Source organism: Delphinus delphis, chromosome 2 (genome assembly GCF_949987515.2).
Source record: "Delphinus delphis chromosome 2, mDelDel1.2, whole genome shotgun sequence".
NCBI classification, from domain to species: domain Eukaryota; kingdom Metazoa; phylum Chordata; class Mammalia; order Artiodactyla; family Delphinidae; genus Delphinus; species Delphinus delphis.
The window spans coordinates 38,071,838-38,091,673 of NC_082684.1; the positions used below are offsets into that span (position 1 = coordinate 38,071,838).

Sequence of the window (19,836 nt, forward strand, 5' to 3'; positions counted from 1 at the left end):
CAGCAGCCAAGCATCACCATGGTGACACACTGTTAGCCCTAGTCCCTCAAATACACCGGCCTAAAGATTCATGCCAAAAAACAGAAAAAAAAAATGTACTGTAAATATTTACATTTTGAAAGTTTTATTTGTTATTTTTTAAGATGTGAAGTTCAGACACAGAAAACAAACTTATGGTTACCAAAGGGGAAGGGGGGAGGGATAAATTAGGAGGTTGGGATTAACATCTACACACCACTATACATAAAATAGATAACCAACAAGGACTTACAGGGAACTATAGCACAGGGAACTATATTCAACATTTTATAATAACCTATAAGGAAAAAGAATATATATCTGAATCACTGTGCTGTACACCTGAAACTAATACGACACTGTAAATCAACTATACTTCAATTTAAAAAAAAAAAAAAAAGTGAGGTTTTTTTTCCCTCCACATTCCGGGCACTATTAATGAGTATTTCTTAACTCACCCAATGCTTTTTTCTATTCTGTTAGTCTAAATCAATCAAAGGACTTTCACTTCACCAGTCCCATTGTGCAACATCCCATCAAGGTCTGTGATTCCAAAAAAGCAGGCGACAGCTTGAGTGAACCGGTCCAGTAACACCAGTGCACCTCCTCCACCCCAAGCTCGACTTCCCCTTAGAAGAAGGAAGTGATAGGGTTGGAAGACAGCCCTAAAATGCTGTCATTGTTATTGTGAACCTTTAAATAGACCTTTGAATCTGTAAAGGATTTGGGGTTCTGCTCACAAAGATCCTGTGGGAAAGTCAGTGCTGCTAGCCCCATCTTCCACTTTTATCTACGTCCCATGCTACATTATTACTAGAAACTAGGACTCATAAAGTAAAAACTACCCCCCAAAAATGAAATCAGGATTATTTAAAAATCAAAGACTGAAAGGGTTCTCTTTACTCATGTGATGATGAAGTTAAAATCAATTTGGATGACACCATCTCTGAGAACTCTGCTTGTCTGCTAGTTTTAACTGCATGTCCTCTGCACAACAAAATTTCTTTAAACACTTTTCCCCTTTGACGTTTTTTAATCTTCTACATCATTAAATGAATTTTATATGGCAAAACATGCAAAGAAAAGGAGAATTTCAGAACACCTGTGGTAATATTAATTTTGACTAAAAATACAGAAAGCTGAAAGAAAAATGCAGCTTGTTTTCAAAATGTTTAATATATTGCTAATTTTTCAGCAAGATTTTTGGTTTTGCTTTGGGATTGCACGCTTAAAGTCCATAGTTTTGTCTCTTTATGCCTCTAAAAATAAAAATGTTTCTTTTGAACAACACTCTTAAAGTTCTGGCTGTTCCCAGGACAGAAGAGACTAGTTAATCAGCAATTTTTAAGAGAAGGGAGCTCAGGCAGGTTACAGAAATTCTTCCCGGGAGCCCTTGGCCTACCCTCCATCCACAATATCCAGCAAATTACAGTACTTTGTTAGCTACCAACAACAAAAGAGACCTACAGAGCCAGGAGGGTGGGAGTGAGGCAGTGGAGAGGGGGAGGGCAGAGGTGGGGTTGCTGGGGGGTTGGGGGGGGAGGGGAGGCGGAAGCGATGCTCCAGGAAAAGGCAACCTCCAGTACTAAAAGTATTTTTAAATGTTTTTGTACAACAAAAAGAAGGTTAAAAAAATTTACATGAACAAAACATTGGATGCTCTGAAGGATGGCTATCTAACAAATGCAGTAATTTGTAAGTAGAAAGAAACAAGGAAGAGAGGGAAGGAAGCAAAGAAGCCAGGAAAACAAAACCAATAGGAAGATTACACTTCAAGCCTGTGAAAGGTTTAACTGTCCTAATCCTGGTGTTTAAGATCCTTGAAAACAATAACCTTCTAGAAGGCAGATACAAGAAGCCAACAAAAGAACAAACAGCCTAACATGTACCTCTGTCAAGTTCCTGCACACTGGGGATAAAAAAGGGGAGGGAACCAAAATCATGAACCACCCAGATAGCTGTTTTTTATTATTATTTTTATTTTATATTGGAGTGGAGTTGAGTAACAATGTTGTGTTAGTTTCAGGTGTACAGCAAAGTGATTCAATTATACATATACATGTATCTATTCTTTTTCAAATTCTTTTCCCATTTAAGTTACTACAGAGTATTAAGCAGAGTTCCCTGTGCTATACAGTAGGTCCTTGTTGGTTATCTAACAACCCAGAGAGTTTAAACAGTGAAAGTTCCTGGAAGAACTTCCTGAGCAATGGCCTCAGTCCTTCCATTCACTTTATAGTTTCCTTTATACGCTGTGGCCCATTTGGGGTTCACTAAGGAGGCAAGGGCACCACCCATTTTCCTGCTTTTGAATTAATAAAGAAAAAAAGAACTTTATAATTTCCCATAAAGGCTTTCCTCCCACACTTTAGAGTTACAATGAGGTCAACCCTTTCACCTACAGGACCATGTAAATATAGGGAAATTAAGTCCATCTTCACAATCAAGAATGTTGAGACTATGTCAAACCCATTTTAAATAATGGAACATGTCCATGTCTACAGTCACAGGTGATGTCACTGGTGTACTTGACGTGAACCTGATTCGGGGATACTGAAAGACCCTTTCCAAATGTGAACACCTATGGAAAGACAAAGCGATGACAGGTTTTAAGTGGCTTATATAAGTACAGATGTTAATGAGTATTAAATACTAGTTTCCAAAAAAAATACAAAAATAATATACACACAAATCAATAAGGAAAAGACAAACAACCTAACAAGAAAATAAGCAAAACACCAGAACAGGTGAGAGGGCATTAAAAAAAAAAAAAACCCTAATTATCCAAAAATAAGTGAATAGATAAATAAGCTGTGACATATTCATACATTAGAATATTAAACACTGAAAATGAATAATGAGAGTTATACATGTCAGTATGAATGCATGTCACAAATATAAAGTTGAAGGAAAAAAGCAATTTGTAGAAGAATGCATACAGGATGGTACTAACTATGTATACTCTTAAAAATATTGCTTGGGGGGGTCCACGATGGGTCTGATATTCAGCTAATATACTTTGGCATGGCTGGATCTGTTGCCAGCATCCATTATGAGTGGCAGTGCCTACACACTACCAGGTTACTAAATACATTGAAAATTAACATTCATATGCAACAAAACTGTAAAGAAATGCATTTGAATGATAAACACCAAATTCAGGACAGCTGCTACCTCTGTGGAAGAAGGGGTCACGACCATGTTAGGAACAATTTGTTTCTTAAGTATCATGCCAAAGCATGTAAGGACTTAAGGGCATGCTGATTTATGCCTCTTCATAGGTTTTAAATAATGCATAATACTTTAAACACACACACACACACACACACACACACACACACACATCTATGACAGCAGGAGCTTTGAGCCAGGAATCTGGAGGTAGCATTTTTACTCCTTGTTCTGCCAATTACCAACTGTACCTTGCCATCCCTGAATCTTGGCTTGTCATCTGTGAAATGAGAGGATTCAGGTATCATTCAGGTCTAAAATTCTGAATTAAATTCGATATGGTGGGTGTTGAACTCTCTGGATTCTAATAACGACCCATCACTTCTCACTGTACAAGTGTACAAATCATACATGAGACAAGACTTATTGACTCACTATGGACAGCACACGCACATTTTAAAGTCATCCCAGGAATGGCCTTTAATTCCACCACACTCTCTCCTTCGTCATCCTTTGTGATGATGGCAGACCTTTGAGAGCTGGCTGGCTGTGTTTAGGAGAGCAGACCAAAGAATATCAGTAAAGGGGCGGGGACGGTTTAAATGACCCAAGACAAAACATACTTTGTATTTAGTTGTGCTTATAGGCTGTTTTATATAATCATGATACTCCTGAGGTGGAGAAACTGAGATCGTTATCATTAGTGATTCATTCAAGGACATAAAACTGTCTGGGACAAACCCAGGATTTGAATTCATCGTTGGTATCTTAGATAAGTTGAGTAAGATACTGCTCTTACTCAACTTACGATCTCTCCATTATTTCTCTCACACCCTCAAGACTCGTTTTAGAGAAGAGTTCCCCTCTATTCCCTACAATCCAACTTTGACTAGTTTACCAAGATTTGTACGGCACACAAAGCAAACTAGCAAATCCTTAGGTCACTCAGGAAATCACTGTAGATTTTAATATGTAGCTCACAGACGGTGGTACATAGAAGTTGGTTTAGAAAGTGCTATGACTTAAAAAGTAAATGACATTTCTTCTCATTACTTTAGATTAGGGTTTTCATACCATAATTTTAAGGAAATTGTTCTAGAGAAATTTTTTCTAATTCAAATCTTCCCCAAATTAGAGCTCCTTTCAGTCCTTTTTGAGTTTCTGTTTCTCTTTAACTCTTTACTTCCAAGGAACCATCCATTACTGCATTGGTAAGTGGGGAGTTCTAACTAAATACTAGACACCCAGTCTTACCTCACCTTGAAATCTTAGCATTCTGACCGGTTAGTGGGAAAGTAGATGAGAAAAAACAGCTGAAAAATTAACTGTTGTGTGATTTGGAAGCTGTTTTTTCTAGGGTGCCAGCCAGCAGTGCCACTCTTCAACAGGTATTCATTTGTTTTAAAGATGTTGAATCAAGCAACTATGGAAATACAGGGTATCTGAAAAAGGGATTTGAGCTCTGAAGTAGTAGAACCTCAAACTGTGAAATCATCCCTTCTCCCAGGCTTCCCTTGTGACTTGCTACAGAGTTTGCAAGCTAGTTTCCATTTCATTTCTAAACATGGCAGAAGTTTCTCACCTGAAGAGAAACAACCAGAATTATTTGTTTCTTAGTTTATCCTAAAGATACAGTTCCCAGTTCTGTGGGCACAATTTACGATCTGATAAGAGGTCACATCATCTCAGGGAAAGAACAGAATGTACTTCTGTGTATACAAAATTATCTTTGTTGTTACTTGTAACATGCACAGCGACTCCATTAGAAACTTGTCTGGCTTTAAAAAAAAAAAAGCCTGTATCTGCCCACTTCTAAAGTTACTTTTTCTTCAGTATATATACTAGGTCATTGAAATATTTAGAAGTTATATACCTCCCTGTGAAGAAAAACTTCCTAAAACATAAATAATCCTTCTGACCCCTTAACTCCAGTAACTCAGATTACAAAACTCTTAAGTTTTCTTTCCATGGAATTTCAGATTACAGTTTTGAGATTTCTAAGAAATATTTTTTCCTTCTCTCAAAGCCTTCCCCATGGAAAGATCTCTGACCCATCCCCAGCCCCCAAAACTCATATAATATAAAACATCCTCAAAAAGGAATACACCTAAGTAGTTCTCTCCCCATTGGTGAACAATTTGAACACTCTCAAGAAAAAGTCTTATGCATTTTACAATATTTTCCTGAGTAGAACCAAAACTAGAACCCATGAAGAATCTTGAGAAGTAGGACCACAAAGACAAAAGAAAATCTCTGTGTGGTCCTTTGGTTGAAGCTCCTCCAACTTATTTAGTTAAGAAGCTGACTAAGAGGGGTACTGAGATCTGTATCTGCTTAAAAAGCATACCTCAATATTTGCACATTCCTTCTGACATCTACAGTGCAATAAAAGTGAAATATAGTGATGTCTCCTTTGTTGTAGCTTGAGGGTAAGAAGCAGGTAAATTCTGCTTACCTGGATGAACAAAATTGTAGGTCCTCTGTTTGATAATAATGATAAAACAGTAATAAGTATAGTTAATATTTATTTAGTTTGTAATTTGTGCCGAATATTTTACATGCGCCATCCCTTTAATCCTCACAAGACAGACACTATCTACCCCATTTAGGGAAACAGGGAAGTTGAGTAACTTCCCTGAGACCACACAGCAAGTTACTGGCAACTCCTGCTTGAACACAATGTGCAGGCTCTGAACTCCATGTCCTTAAAGTTCCTAACAGGCAAGATATATTGAATTGACTAACTTGTTGCACGATTCTATAGAGAAATTTACCAGAACACATATAGTCTGAACACTTCAACATATGAAGTAATTAACAGATTAATATAGTTACTAAAATGGGCCTATGTTAGTTTAAATTCACATTCTGCCCTTTCTTCTCTTTAAAATAAATAAATAATAAGATGAAACCTGTTTTTTGTCCACTGTTGCAGTTAACTGGCAAGTTTGTGTAATAAATTAACTAACAGAACTGGTTTAGCAACAAATGAGAAGCTCAAGGTCTCTAAATTCTAATCCTAGGTATGTCACTGATTTGAAAGGTGATCCAACAGCATTTAACATTAAGTTACATTTGATGTTTACAGGGCTCTCAGAACACAGTCTAAAAAGAAGAACCTGTATTTATGAAACTTCAATAATAAACCCTAAAACCAAATATCTGGGTGAAAAGGAAAAAGCTTAAAATCTAGCTATTTTGCCCAATTACTGCCAAGGTTCCAAATGTTCGTAAACATTCAAATGGGATAAACATAGAATTGTCCACAGTGATTATCTCTAGGGACAGAGACAACAGAAGTGGAAAGCGGAAATAATATGAGGACAGGCTTTTGCTTTTTAATATCTGTGTGTTGTATGTGTGTAGTTGGATTTTTGTAATTAAAAAAAAAGATTTTAAGACATGCTCAAAGTCTTCCCAGACTTAATTTTCATCTGCATTCAAGAGCTTGACCTCAGGACTACACATTTCAAAGGGGATAACATTAAGGAGAAGAGCATCAGTCTCTCTGCCCTGCTCGTCCTCTCCAATCCAACTACAACAAGGCTCATTTTATAAAGTTAAAACCCACTCGTAGCCAAACTTTTCCATTTCATCAGAAGCAAGAGAAAAAAAAAAAAATCTTGGAGTACTTCAACCTTCAAGTAGTTCTAAAAGGAAAGGAATATCAGAACTTGAGAAATAAGGTTCATTATGAAACTCCCTCAACATTCTTCAGGTAACAAATACTAACCGCCCAATTACAAGGAGATTCTCTCCTTGTGGTAAAGAAGATGTAATGACAGCCTGAATGATGATGAAAAGTGCCACAGAGGGCAGCCCACTGCCTTCCGTACCCACTCACTCATTCTTCCTAGCCCCAGCTCTCCACTTGCTCCCACGAGCTTGAAGAGAACAATAAAAGTGAGAAATGCTTTGAAATTAGGGTAGATATTTAAATAATATCAGGCCTCTTCTCAGGTTCTACTTCTTCATCAATAAAAATACTATTTGTTTCCAATAATGATTTGTGAAGTTGCTTAGCATAAAACCTGAGACATAGTAGGTGCATAATAAATGTTAGCTTCCTTCTTTCAGAACTAAATTTCCAACTGCCAGCTAGACGTCCACTAATCTTTGAGCTCAAAAGACCCATCAGCAGACTTTAAAATAAAGACTGTTAGAAGGACAGAATGGATAAAGAAGATGTGGTATATATACATATAGTATATAATATATATATATTATATATAATGGAATATTACTCATAAAAAGAATGAAATAATGCCATTTGCAGCAACATGGATGGACATAGAGATTATCATACTAAGTGAAGTAAGCCAGACAGAGAAAGACAAATATCATATGATATCACTTATATGTGGAATCTAGAAAATAAATAAATAAATACAAATGAACTTATTTACAAAACAGAAAGAGACTCACAGACATAGAAAACAAACTTATGGTTACAAAAGGGGAAGGCAGGGGGTGGGGGACGGATATACTAGGATGTTGAGATTAACATATACACACTACTATATATAAAATAGATAACCAACAAGGACCTACTGTATAGCACAGGAAACTATACTCAATATTTTGTAATAACTTATAAGGGAAAAGAATCTGGAAAGGAATATATACATGTATGTGTGTATATGTATGTTATGTGCATGTGTGTGTGTGTGTGTATTTGAAAAACTGAATCACTGTGCTGTACCCCTGAAACTAACATGACACTGTAAATCAACTATAGTTCGATTAAAAAAAAAAGACCCATTAGCCCACCCCATCACCAGACCATCGGTTTTCTCCCACACTTTCTCCCTGTGGTATCTCTCTCGCAAGTAATGGCACCAATATTCTTTTCAGCACCTAATTTAGAATTCTCTCTCTTCCATCTCATTTTAATTCCCTCTGACTCTGTTCTCTGAATTTCTTCATCACTCACCTGGATTTCTGAAAACATCCTTGTAATTGGACTCCCTGCCTCTCCACTACATCTTTCAGAAAGTTATTATGAAATAGAGCTCACACCAAGCACACGCTGCGTGTTCCCACTGACAAGAAGAATATGGTCCAAACACTTCCATGAAAAAAAATCCCAAGATCTAACCACAAAGCATCTATCCAGACCTCTCCCACTACAACCTGCCATGAGCCCTGTGCTTCAGTGTTATTCTTCAGCCCTCAATCTACTCTCCTCCATTCTCCACCCATGAAAGCCCTATTCTACACTCTAGACCCAGCTATACGCCCAGCTAAAACGTCAAATGTTCTCTACAAAACAAGCCCTAACTTCCCCGAAGGTGGCATTAATTACCACAGCACTCTGCTAGCACCTCAGGTGGCACTTCTTTCATTCTGGATCATAGTAGAGTGATTTGTTTACAAGGTTATCTTCCCCCAGTTCCTGCAGAAGGGGAGCCATGTCTGATTCATTGCTGATTGCCCTCTAACACCTGTCACTTAGCCCCTTGTTCACTGCACCCTTGAATTGAATGTAATAACTAGCACTTATTACTATGTGTTCTACAATGTTCGATTACAGGTACTGTACTACCCGTTACATGTATTGTCTCAGTAATATTCATAACACTCCTATAAGTCATATTTTGGCATTTGTTTTACAGTTGAAGAAGCTCTACCCAGAGAGGTTGGTAATTTGCCCAAAGTGACACAGCTAGTATATGGCCAAGCCAGGATTGGAATCAGGGTCCATCTGACTTCAGAAGTTACAATCCTAACCATTACACTATACCGCAGACATTTCTAAAATCCACTTGTCCTTTAGTACTTATGCACCTGAGAGTATAACTCAAGATCAAGACTCCAGTAAATTATATTTTATCCTATTAGCACATGGAGGCCATTTTTGGTTCTGCTCTAGTCCAGAGTCATAAATGAGCATGTCCACAGTCTTCCAGGTTCCTTTATTTTTCTCTTTTCTTACACCCACCCTCAACTCCCTTAAAAAGAAAAAAAAAAAGAGAAGAAAAATGATTTGGAAGGCAGGGACAGGAAGAGAATAAAATCATTCCTTCATGGTGGAACAAACAACATTAACAGTAAGCTTGTAAGGTTTAACAGGCATATATAACCTGAAAGAATATGTTGGATCATTTCAAAACATACTTTCCTAGCTCAAACCTGAAATCAGCAGCTGTTGCTAAGAAAACACATAGCCAACTGCGAGACAACATGATGATTCATGAAAGAAGCCAGCTTACCTTCCGAGTCTCAGAAACCATCACCAACAGAGTCTTGGAACCAAATCATCAACCTGTGATTATAAACATTTGGGAGTTCCTTTTCATCTGGCTCAGAAGGAAATATAATCAGTTCTGGACTAAACACTGTTTATAAAATTAATTATTACACAACTGACTTGGAGCTTCCTAAAATGAAAAAAGTGCCGAGGCTACAAAGGTAACATACTTTCTTTTAAACAAAGTCCCATTAACAGAGGAAAAATTTTTACCCAGTGTCATCAAATGAGTAACTACAAAAGACAGTCAAACAAGAGACTGCTAGTCACCTATTTTCTTTGTAAACATACTAGCACGATAGTAAGACACACCTTTAACTGCTTTATAAACAGAACTTATAGTTAATTCTTTATTTTTTTCTTTCTGAATCACTACTCAAAATTTTGAACTAAAAGCTCTAGCATGCATTATTCTATCAAACAATCCCATCAAACATTGACTATGTTTGTACCTTAGTACTAAGGTAGGTTAGGTACTAACCTACCTTAGTACTAATAGCTCAGGTGCATTTAAGTTGTAGGGTTTTTTTAAATTTATTTGGGGGGCATGGGGAACAATCTTGAACAGCTTTATTTATTTTGTTGCAACTCACACTTCAGATAAAAATTACTTCTGAGTAATTAGCATTTTTTAAATGAAGATTAGCTAACTCCTACGGTACGACCCATTTATTAATGTATCATTCAAAAGCAGCCAAACACGAAGAGCTCAGTCGTATTACTATCAGCTTTTCCTCAGGATATCACAACTTGTACTCCAAAGCCACAGTAGGAGAAAACAGGTAGTTTTCTACCTGTTTGTGAAAAGTCTGTGAAAGTTAATTCTGTCCCCTTTCTCCAAACATGAACTGTCTTATAGCCTGAGCTCTAACCTTGATAAGACTGTGTGTAGCATATAGATTAAGATAAGTGGATTTATTTTTTAAGATGTATTGTTCATCCCTAAATGTTGACTACCTTTATCTTTCCAAATGAGGCAACATAACTGCCGAAATGAGTAATGAGAATTTTTAATTTAAATATATTAAAAATTTGCCTAGAAATCTGCAAAACCTTTTTATAATACCATCCTTCCTAAAAATTTGTCTTTCAAATTAAAGTTTCCCCTTCAAGCACAGTATTTCAATTTTGACAGCACATGGATATATTTTTTCTTACTATTCTGGAATACTATTTAAAAATATAATGTATATATTGCTATAATGATGATGAGGGTACATAAAATATTTTCACTGTTGTAACCAGTATATTTATTTTGAATGGATTTTATACTAATAGGAATATATATACACCTGCCCACACTACTGTTTTGTTTTACTCATGTTTTGTGTAAATGAACTCCAGACAAACTTTATCTATAATTTAACATGGAAACATGAAATGGTTATATGTGAATCGGTTTCAAATTCATTTCTAGCAACTTAATAGCTCAAATAATTTAAAATCTAATTATTTATGGATGAAATGATATGATGTGTGGAATTTACTTTAAAATAACCCAGCACAGGGGGGATAGGTGAGGGTAGAGGTAAAACCAAATTGGCAGGACTTGATAGCTATTGATACTGGGTAATGTTTACATAGGAGTTCATTTCACTATTATCTCTGCTTTTGAATATGTACTTAAAATTTTTCATAATAAAGTTTTTTTAAATCTAATTTACTTTTGTCCCAGTGTCAGGCGTATCTTTACCATTTTGAATTCCTGTTTTACCCCCATAGCATTAACGTTTTAAATACCAATTCATTCGTGCTAAAACAGTTCTTAAAGTACAATACAACGGGGTAAATATCACATTTCTAAACCATATTTGTAGAAATTAGGACCTGGGGAAAAAAATCTCAGAGATCATCTAATCCTCTATGCCACTGGTTCACAATCTTGAGCGTGCATCAGAATCACTTGGAAGACTTGTTAAACACAGATTGCTGGGCCCCACCCTCTAGGTTTCTGAACCAGTAGGTTTGATGCTACTGGTTCCTGGACCACACTTTGAGAACCGCTGCTCGAGGCTTACTCCCATCGCCCAGTTCATACATCCATTCCACCAATTACCACATTGGAACACATGCTTCTCTACTTGTGGGCCTTCTCTTATGTGACAGTTAGCTTTCGAAGGGCAAGGGACATAAATTTTCATCAATGTGCCAGAGCCCAGATTGAATAAATATTTACAAAGTAAATTAATTTGTTGGATGAGTTAAGTTTTCTCACTCATTTATAGCTGAGTGTTTGTCAATGTATTGACATTCAGAATAGGAGCACATTTACATAACCCAGATGGAAAGGAGCTACTCACTGATAAAGGAAAACTAAAAGTCAGCTGGAACCAAAGCAACAAGTAGATAGCAAATTTTGACCAGTTCTAGAACTGCATCTCAGATTGGACTTTTCAGTCAAATATGGACACTGACAAGCAGAAGCTTGAGGCTCACTTTGTCAAATGTGTTACTCTGACCTGAGGAGCTATAACCAAGTGCTCTTCATCTCATACACCATTGAAAGAAAGAAGTGCTTTCACACTCATCTATCAAAGTTTCTCAGGGTCTGGAAAATGTCAGCATGGGAGGACAGACTCTTTCTGCCTACCCATTTCCCTTTTCCTAATGCTGCCCAAAGGAAAGAAAAGAAGTACAGCACACTCATCAGTGCCTGTCTGGAGAGTTCTCCAAGTCCAGGTGTTCTGAATCTTGTAATACACCACAGTATCCTGAAGTATCCTTCTATTACAGCAATGATCAGCTCAATGACAATTCAGTGGGTTTAGTTTAAAAAAATGAACTATGCTCTGATTTCCAAATTTCACTGCCTCTTTAATGTTTATTCTAAAATTACAAGTTAGGGCTTCCCTGATGGCGCAGTGGTTTAGAATCCACCTGCCAATGCAGAGGACATGGGTTCGAGCCCTTGTCCAGGGAGATCCCACATGCCGCGGAGCAACTAAGCCCGTGTGTCACAACTACTGAGCCCGCGAACCTCAACTACTGAAGCCCGCGCACGCCTAGAGCCCGTGCTTCACAACAAGAGAAGCCACCACAATGAGAAGCCCACGCACCACAACAAAGAGTAGCCCCAGCTCGCCACAGCTATAGAAAGCCCGCGTGCAGCAATGAAGACCCAACGCAGTCAAAAATAAAATAAATAAATTTTAAAAATAAATAAAATTACAAGTTAGAATATATTCATAAATATGAATCCAATAACCTCAATATGTATGATTTCTTTATTTTCATTTAATAGTAGTAAAACAAAGAATATAACCTGTGTAACCATGGGTCAATATATGATTTTTTTCTTGTTATTTAGATCCCTTAAAAAAATAATTGACTGCTCAAACAAAAAATAATAATGTAGTGTAGGGTCTATAACAGACAAAAAGTAAAATGTATGACAATAGCACAAAGCAGAGAGACATGGGAAATATATTATTACAAGGCTTTCATTGAAGTGGTATAATATAACACTTGAAGTTAAACTGTGATACGCTAAAGATGTATACTATAAACCCTAAAGCAAACACTGAAATAACAAAATAAAGAATGACAGGTAGGGAATTCCCTGGCAGTCCAGTGGTTTCACTGCCGAGGGCATGGATTCAAACCTTGGTCAGGGAACTAAGATCCCAGAAGCCAAGGGGTACAGCCAAATTTAAAAAAAAAAAAAAAGAGAGAGTGGCATGGACTTATATATACTACCAAATGTAAAATAGCTAGTGGGAAGCAGCTGCATAGCACAGGGAGATCAGCTCTGTGCTTTCTGACTACCTAGAGGGGTGGGATAGGGAGGGTGGGAGGGAGGGAGACACAAGAGGGAGGAGATATGGGGATATATGTATACGTATAGCTGATTCACTTTGTTATACAGCAGAAACTAACACACCATTGTTAAGCAATTATACTCCAATAAAGATGTTAAAAAAATAAAAATTAAAAAAAGAATGAGTGCTAATAAGCAAAAGAAAGGATATAAACTATAATGACCAAAATTCAATTAATCCAATCAAAGAGAGAAAAAGAGAAAAAAGGAAACAAAGAACAGATGAGAAAAACAGAAAACAAATAGCAAGATTATACATTTAAAGTGAACCATAGATATTGGCTCGGTGCTTTGTGACAGCCTGGAGGGGTGGGATAGGGAGGGTGGGAGGGAGGGAGACGCACGACATATGGGAACATATGTATATGTATAGCTGATTCACTTTGTTATAAAGCAGAAACTAACACACCATTGTAAAGCAATTATACCCCAATAAAGATGTTAAATAAATAAATAAATAAAGTGAACCATAATCAATAATCATTTTAAATATAAATGGCCGAAATACCAGAATTAAAAGTCAGAAATTGTCACGTGGGGTAAAAAAAGCAATACCCTTCAAGGAGAAGAAGGATAACTCTCCACTCCTTAAATATGGGCTACGCATAGTGACTCCCATCTCAAAAAGCAAAGGACAGAACAGGGAGAAAAGAGTAACTTTACAGGAGGGAAACCTGACAAACACTACCTCAGCCAGGTAATCAAGGTTAACATGAACAGTGATGTCATGTTGATGGTATGTTCCCTTGACATTTTATAATTAGAACACACAGTCTTTTCAAGCACACACAAAACATTTACCAAAATTAATGATATTCTGGGCTCTAAACTAACTCTCAGTAAATATAAAAGAATTTGAGCCATACAAGTTATGCTCTTTGACAATAAGAAAACTAAATTTAGAAATTAATAACAGAAAGATGCCTGGAAAATCCACAAATGTCTGGAAACTAAGTAATAAACTCCTAAGTAGGGCTTCCCTGGTGGCACAGTGGTTGAGAGTCCCCCTGCCGATGCAGGGGACACGGGTTCGTGCCCGGGTCCAGGAAGATCCCACATGCCGCGGAGCGGTGGGCCCGTGAGCCATGGCCGCTGACCCTGCACGTCCAGAGCCTCTGCCCCGCAGTGGGAGGCCACAACGGTGAGAGGCCCACGTACCGCAAAAAAAAAAAAACAACTCCTAAGTAACTCAAGGTCAAACAATAAATCCAAAGAAAAATTTTTAAGCATTTTGAACTGAATAAAAATGAAATCACACCCTATTTAAATTTGTGAGAATTCCCTAAAGCAGTACTGTACTTAGGAAATTTACAGAACTAAACACCTATATCAGAAAAGAAAAAAGGTCGCAGTGACTTGAATAAGAAGGGTAAAATTAAACTCAAAGTAAGTAGAAGAAAGGAAATAATAAGGATCAGAGTAAAAATCAATTAAACAGAAGACAGAAAATATAAATGAAACCAAGAGCTGATTCATCGAGGTCAATACAATTGATAAACCTCTAGCCTAGGGTTTCTCAACCTTGACACTACTGACATTTCGGCTGAATGATTCTTTGTTGAGAGGATCTCTCCTGTTCATTGTAGGATCTTTAGCAGCAACCCTGGCCTTGACCCACTAGATGCCAATAGCAAATGCCCACCCACCCCACCTCACCACATTGTCTCCAGACATTATCTCATCTCCAAAACATGTTAAGTGTTCCTGGTGGCAGTAAAGTTCAACCCATATTCCGGCTCCATAAACAAAAATTAACTCAAAGTAGATGGACCTAAATGTAACACGAAAGACTTCATGGTTTTACATTCTTTTATAGAGTTTTCCTATGAGTTTTATAACTCTAAGGAAAAAAAATCTTTGTGACCTCGAGTTAGGCAAAGATTTATTAGGTATAACACCAAAAGTATAATCCATAAAAGAATAAATTGATATATTGGACTTTAGTAAGATTTAAAACTTCTTCAAAGATCTGTTAAGAGAATGTAAGACGAGCAATAGACTGAACGTAAATATTTGCAAATCATGTATCTGATAAAGGACTTGTATCCAGAATATATTAAAAAAACTCTCAAAACAGTTACTGAATAAGGAAGTAACTAACCCAATTAAAAATGAGCAAAAAATGCAAAGAAACTTCAACAACAAAAAAAGATATTATATGGATGGTAAATAAGCTCATCATTGGTCATCAGGGAAATGCAAATTAAAACCACAATGAAATACCACTACACATCTAACAGAATGGCTATGAAAGCTTAATCATACCAAGTGTTGACAAGGATGCAGAGCAACTGGAACCCTCACGCACTAATCTGGGAATGTAAAATGATACAACCACTTTGGGAAAGTATGGGAGTTTCTTTTTTTTTTTTTTTTTTTGCTGTATGCGGGCCTCTCACTGTTGTGGCCTCTCCCGTTGTGCTCCGGACGCACAGGCTCATCGGCCATGGCTCACGGGCCCAGCCGCTCATGTGGGATCCTCCCGGACCGGGGCACGAACCCGTGTCCCCTGCATCGGCAGGTGGACTCTCAACCACTGCGCCACCAGGGAAGCCCGGCAGCTTTATTTTTAATAGCCAAAAACTGGAAAAAACCAAACGTCTATCAATGGGTGAATGGAAAAATGAACTTGGGTATACCCATACAATAGAACACCACTTAGCAATAAAAAGGAATCAACTACTGATACACACAACAACATAGATGAATCTCAAAATAATTATGTTGAATGAAAGAAGCCAGACAAAAAAGAGAACATACTATGTGATACCAGTCATATAAAATTCTGAAAATACGAAATAATCCATAGGGTCAGAGCTACCACTGGTTGCTTGGGAAAGAAGGATGCAGGGTGTAGGGAGGGACCAGAGGGAAAGATGGATTCACAGATCTATACATAAGTCAAAAACTCATCAAATTTAACACTCTAAAATATGCGGCTTACTGTATGTCAATTACATTCAATGAAGCTGTTTATAAAATTATCACACAAAATGAGAAAGGCTAGACAGTTTAAGATAAAAACAATCAAAAAAGAACTTAACCTGCAATTTCACAAAGAATTACAGGCTTTAAATATAAGTGATTTTACAGTATTCCAGACACAATCCTTTATTTTGTAAAAGTAGGAAAGGGGACACATGACTCAGGTAATTGGTAAATATGAAAGTAAGAAAAAAAAAAAAAAGAGAGAGAGATCTCAAGAACACACAGTGAAGCCCTGAAGAATGGGCTATTGCATTTAACATTAAGATTATTTCTGAATTATAGCTAATCTGAAACATTTCATAATTCTGAAAAAAAGGAAAAATGTTTTCATTTTTCCCAATTTGGCCTGCCCCATTCCTAGGCAGAATTAGGTGCTTTCCTCCTCCCACAGCCCCTAGAACACATCTTTTCTCGCACCACCATGTGTGTATTGCAATGGCTTGTCTTCACTAGACAAACAGGTCCATCAGGATATGGACTGTCTTTTGATGCTGGCATAGTGGTTAAATATAAGTGGAGACTGAGAGCCTGGCTTCCTATCCTAGGCTGTGCCATTCACCTACTGTGCAGACTCAGAAAGTTACTTCAGTTTTATAAACTATAAAATAGGGCCAATAGGGTATATATGAGGATTCAATGTGAATATATCCAAACTTTGGCCTACGAGGCCCTGCATGATCTGTCACCTGATTACCACTCTCTCATCATTTAGTTCTCTCCCTCCAGCTGACAGTGCTCAGCCACAAGACCTACTCTCAGATCCAATCAATCCACACACTATCAAGGTCTTTCCTGACTCAATGCTATCTCCTCTGCTGATCTTCCACGCCTCCCTCCTCTCCTCACCTCCTACCCTACAACACACTGCACTGCAGGACGAGTGGTGGGATCTGATTTACATTTTAAAAACTATGATTAGTTTAGTAATGTCTTTTATGTTCTGCCTATCTTCCTGACTTGCTAAGACAGCTAACAGCTGTCCTGTGCCTTATTATAACTCCAGCACCTAGCACAATACATTGTAAGCATTCAACAAATTTTTATTAGATGAATGAGGTAACCTATGTGAAGCATTTACTGGTACAAAATAAGTATTCCATAGACAGTTATTATTATTATTTGTAACTCCAGAGTCCAGCACAGTGGCTGGCATATGGTAAGAGCTCATCTGAGTAAATGAAAAAATAATTTTGTGAAATTATTGAAAATCTATATTTAAAACATATGAGTAATGACAAATGAATCAATTGCCTTTCACACTTTCCCTTACTTATCAAGACGTGACTGATTCCAGTTTTGAGCTTTATGTTAAACTCTCAGTTATGCTATTGAGGGCACAACCTAGAAAAATCCCATTGTGACTCAGTTCTCTAAACATACTGCAATATCCTGCAAACACAATTAGCACTAATGCACTGAAATGCTTGTAAATTTCTAACTGGGTAAATTTATAAGATTTTTTTAAGAAACAACCTTAATGTACAAGGTTGAGCTGACCCAACTGATTTGACTTTGATTTTTGTTGGCTTCAAATAAAGCTCATTAACTCAAACATATGGACAAAGAACTAAGAATTTTCACTTTTTACGTACTTTGACATCTCCAGAGTTTTCACCGCGAAAAAACTTAATGAGGATTGCACCTGTTCTCTTCTCCCTCGGGTGCTTGCGGGGGTGGGGGGCGTGATGGCCCAGCTAAGGCCACTCAGTAATTATCTCAGGAAGAGCCCGAGAGAGTCTCAAGAGTTTTGCAGAAAGGGAAGGTAACTAAAGAAGGAGTGGTGCATTAAAGTATAAAAACACACCAAATGTTCCATCTCCTAAAAGGTGAACACTCAACCCGATGATGTTTACAATGGCTCAAGGGCGGGCACCCGAGTGGTGAGCGGGCCAGGTATGGTTCGGGGGCTTAACTGTAACCCCAACCCTAAAAGTGGTCGGACTTATCCTAGCACAACCACGTAATATCTGCAAGGAGTTCTTCGGAGCTCTGGAAAGTTTTAGGAAAGCAGATGAAAGTTGTTTGAAATCAAACAAACTTTAAAAAAAAAAAAACGATGCAAAAGTGTTGAGCGGCGAGAAGGAACCTCCTGTGTTTGACTCTGACTTGCTGGTGCACGTACACAATCGTGCTTGCTAGCATCTGGCTCAGACTCTCCCTTCCACTAGGGGAGGATAAAATAATAACTTTCGGAAATAACAGGCGTCCACAAAGGCAAAGGTTACACAGGACCGCTCAACCTCCATCAAATAAGGTGGCTAATGTTGTTTGGAGCAGCAGATTCCACATAAGTCTCCCCTCGCTCTTTTTTAACAGAAGAAAAACAACCCAAAAAGGAGAAGGTGCTACCGTCAGACCCTCAAGGCAATTTCAGACAACAAAGACCCCAAGCAATCGAAATGGAATTATAATCCTAGCCGTCCAAGCGGCCCCCGCCGAGGAGCCGCTCGGCCGCCGCGGTTCCTACCGTGCCGGGACCCCCGGGGCCGCTCGCGCTCTCCAGCCCGGTGAGCCCCGCCCGCCGGTCCTCTGAGACCCGGGGCTAGCCTCGCGCCGCCCACGGTCTGGCAATCTCCGCGCCGCGGCTCTCCGCGTTCTAGCTCACGCGGCGTTCAAAATCTTTCCCGCCCAGGCGTGACGCGAGGAGCGAAAACAATCAGCGGACCGCGAGCGCCGGGGCCTGGGCCCGACGCTGGCGACGGGTGGATGGGGGCCGCGCCACCGGCGCAGCCCCTTTCCCAGGCGGGCGGACCGGCGGGCTAGGGAGGTGACACAAAGAAACCGGAGAGACAAACGCCACTCGCTGGCGCTCGCTCCAATCTCCGAAACGCCCCGCCCGCTGACAAGTTTGCGGCGCCCTCCACGCACCCCGCTCTTGCCACCCGGGCAAAGTTTCCCGTGGCCAGGCTCGGACCCCCGCAGTGGGCCGGGTCCAGTCTCCCGCCGCCCTCGCCCCCGGCTCGGGGACCTTGCCCTCCTTCGCCCCCGCCCCTTCCCCTCCCTCCCGCTCTCCTTCCCTTGCCACAGACCGCTCTCTCCGGGGCGCACCGGGGTGCAGGGGCCCCGCCGCCGCGCTCCCCTGCTGCCGGCCCGGCGAGGGGCGAGGGCGCGGGCTAGAGCCTTCCCGGGTCGGCGCCCCACTCGCCTTGCTCCTTCGATCGCGCCTCTTGCTCGGTCTCCCACTCGCCTTTTAGGTCCAGCGGAAGGCTCGGGGCGCAGCAGAGCGCGCTCCGCTCCTTGGCGCTCGGAAAGCTGCAAACCACGCCCCGCGCCTTCCCCGCCCGCCGCCAGCCGCCGAGTCCCGCGCTCGCCGCTCGGCGGCCTGTGTCGAGCCCGCCCGCGAGTGCTGGAGGCGGAGCAGCTGCCTCCCCCCGCAGGCCCTGCCGCAGCCCAGGGCTGGCAACTTTCTTTCCTGTTCTGTAACATCAGAGATGGTCTGAGGGAGATGCTAACTCAGAATGCAGGTTAACCACCGGGAGTGGGGGGGCATGTCACAAACTCCCTCAAATAAGCTTTTCGGGTCGATTTCAGCGAGAAACTCCTCTAACATTCTTGGACTCCGAGGTCTTGGAAGTGGGGGTAAGAGAGGAGA

The 19,836-nt window shown here is 39.5% G+C and overlaps 1 protein-coding gene across 9 annotated transcripts in view; it reads right to left on the reverse strand.

The window, feature by feature from the left end:
* Positions 1–19,518, reverse strand: part of SYNE2 (spectrin repeat containing nuclear envelope protein 2) — a 331,802-nt gene extending 312,284 nt beyond the window's left edge. For 6 of the 9 annotated variants that reach the window (XM_060004429.1, XM_060004425.1, XM_060004428.1 and 3 more), the window contains exon 1: positions 19,390–19,518. The gene's annotated coding sequence lies outside the window, so the exon portion shown is untranslated. Of the gene's footprint in view, positions 1–9,401; positions 9,836–18,711; positions 19,098–19,273; positions 19,362–19,389 lie in introns of those variants that run through there. The other 3 variants (XM_060004423.1, XM_060004422.1, XM_060004421.1) reach the window with 3 other exon arrangements.
* Between the last annotated feature and the right edge of the window lie 318 nt (positions 19,519–19,836).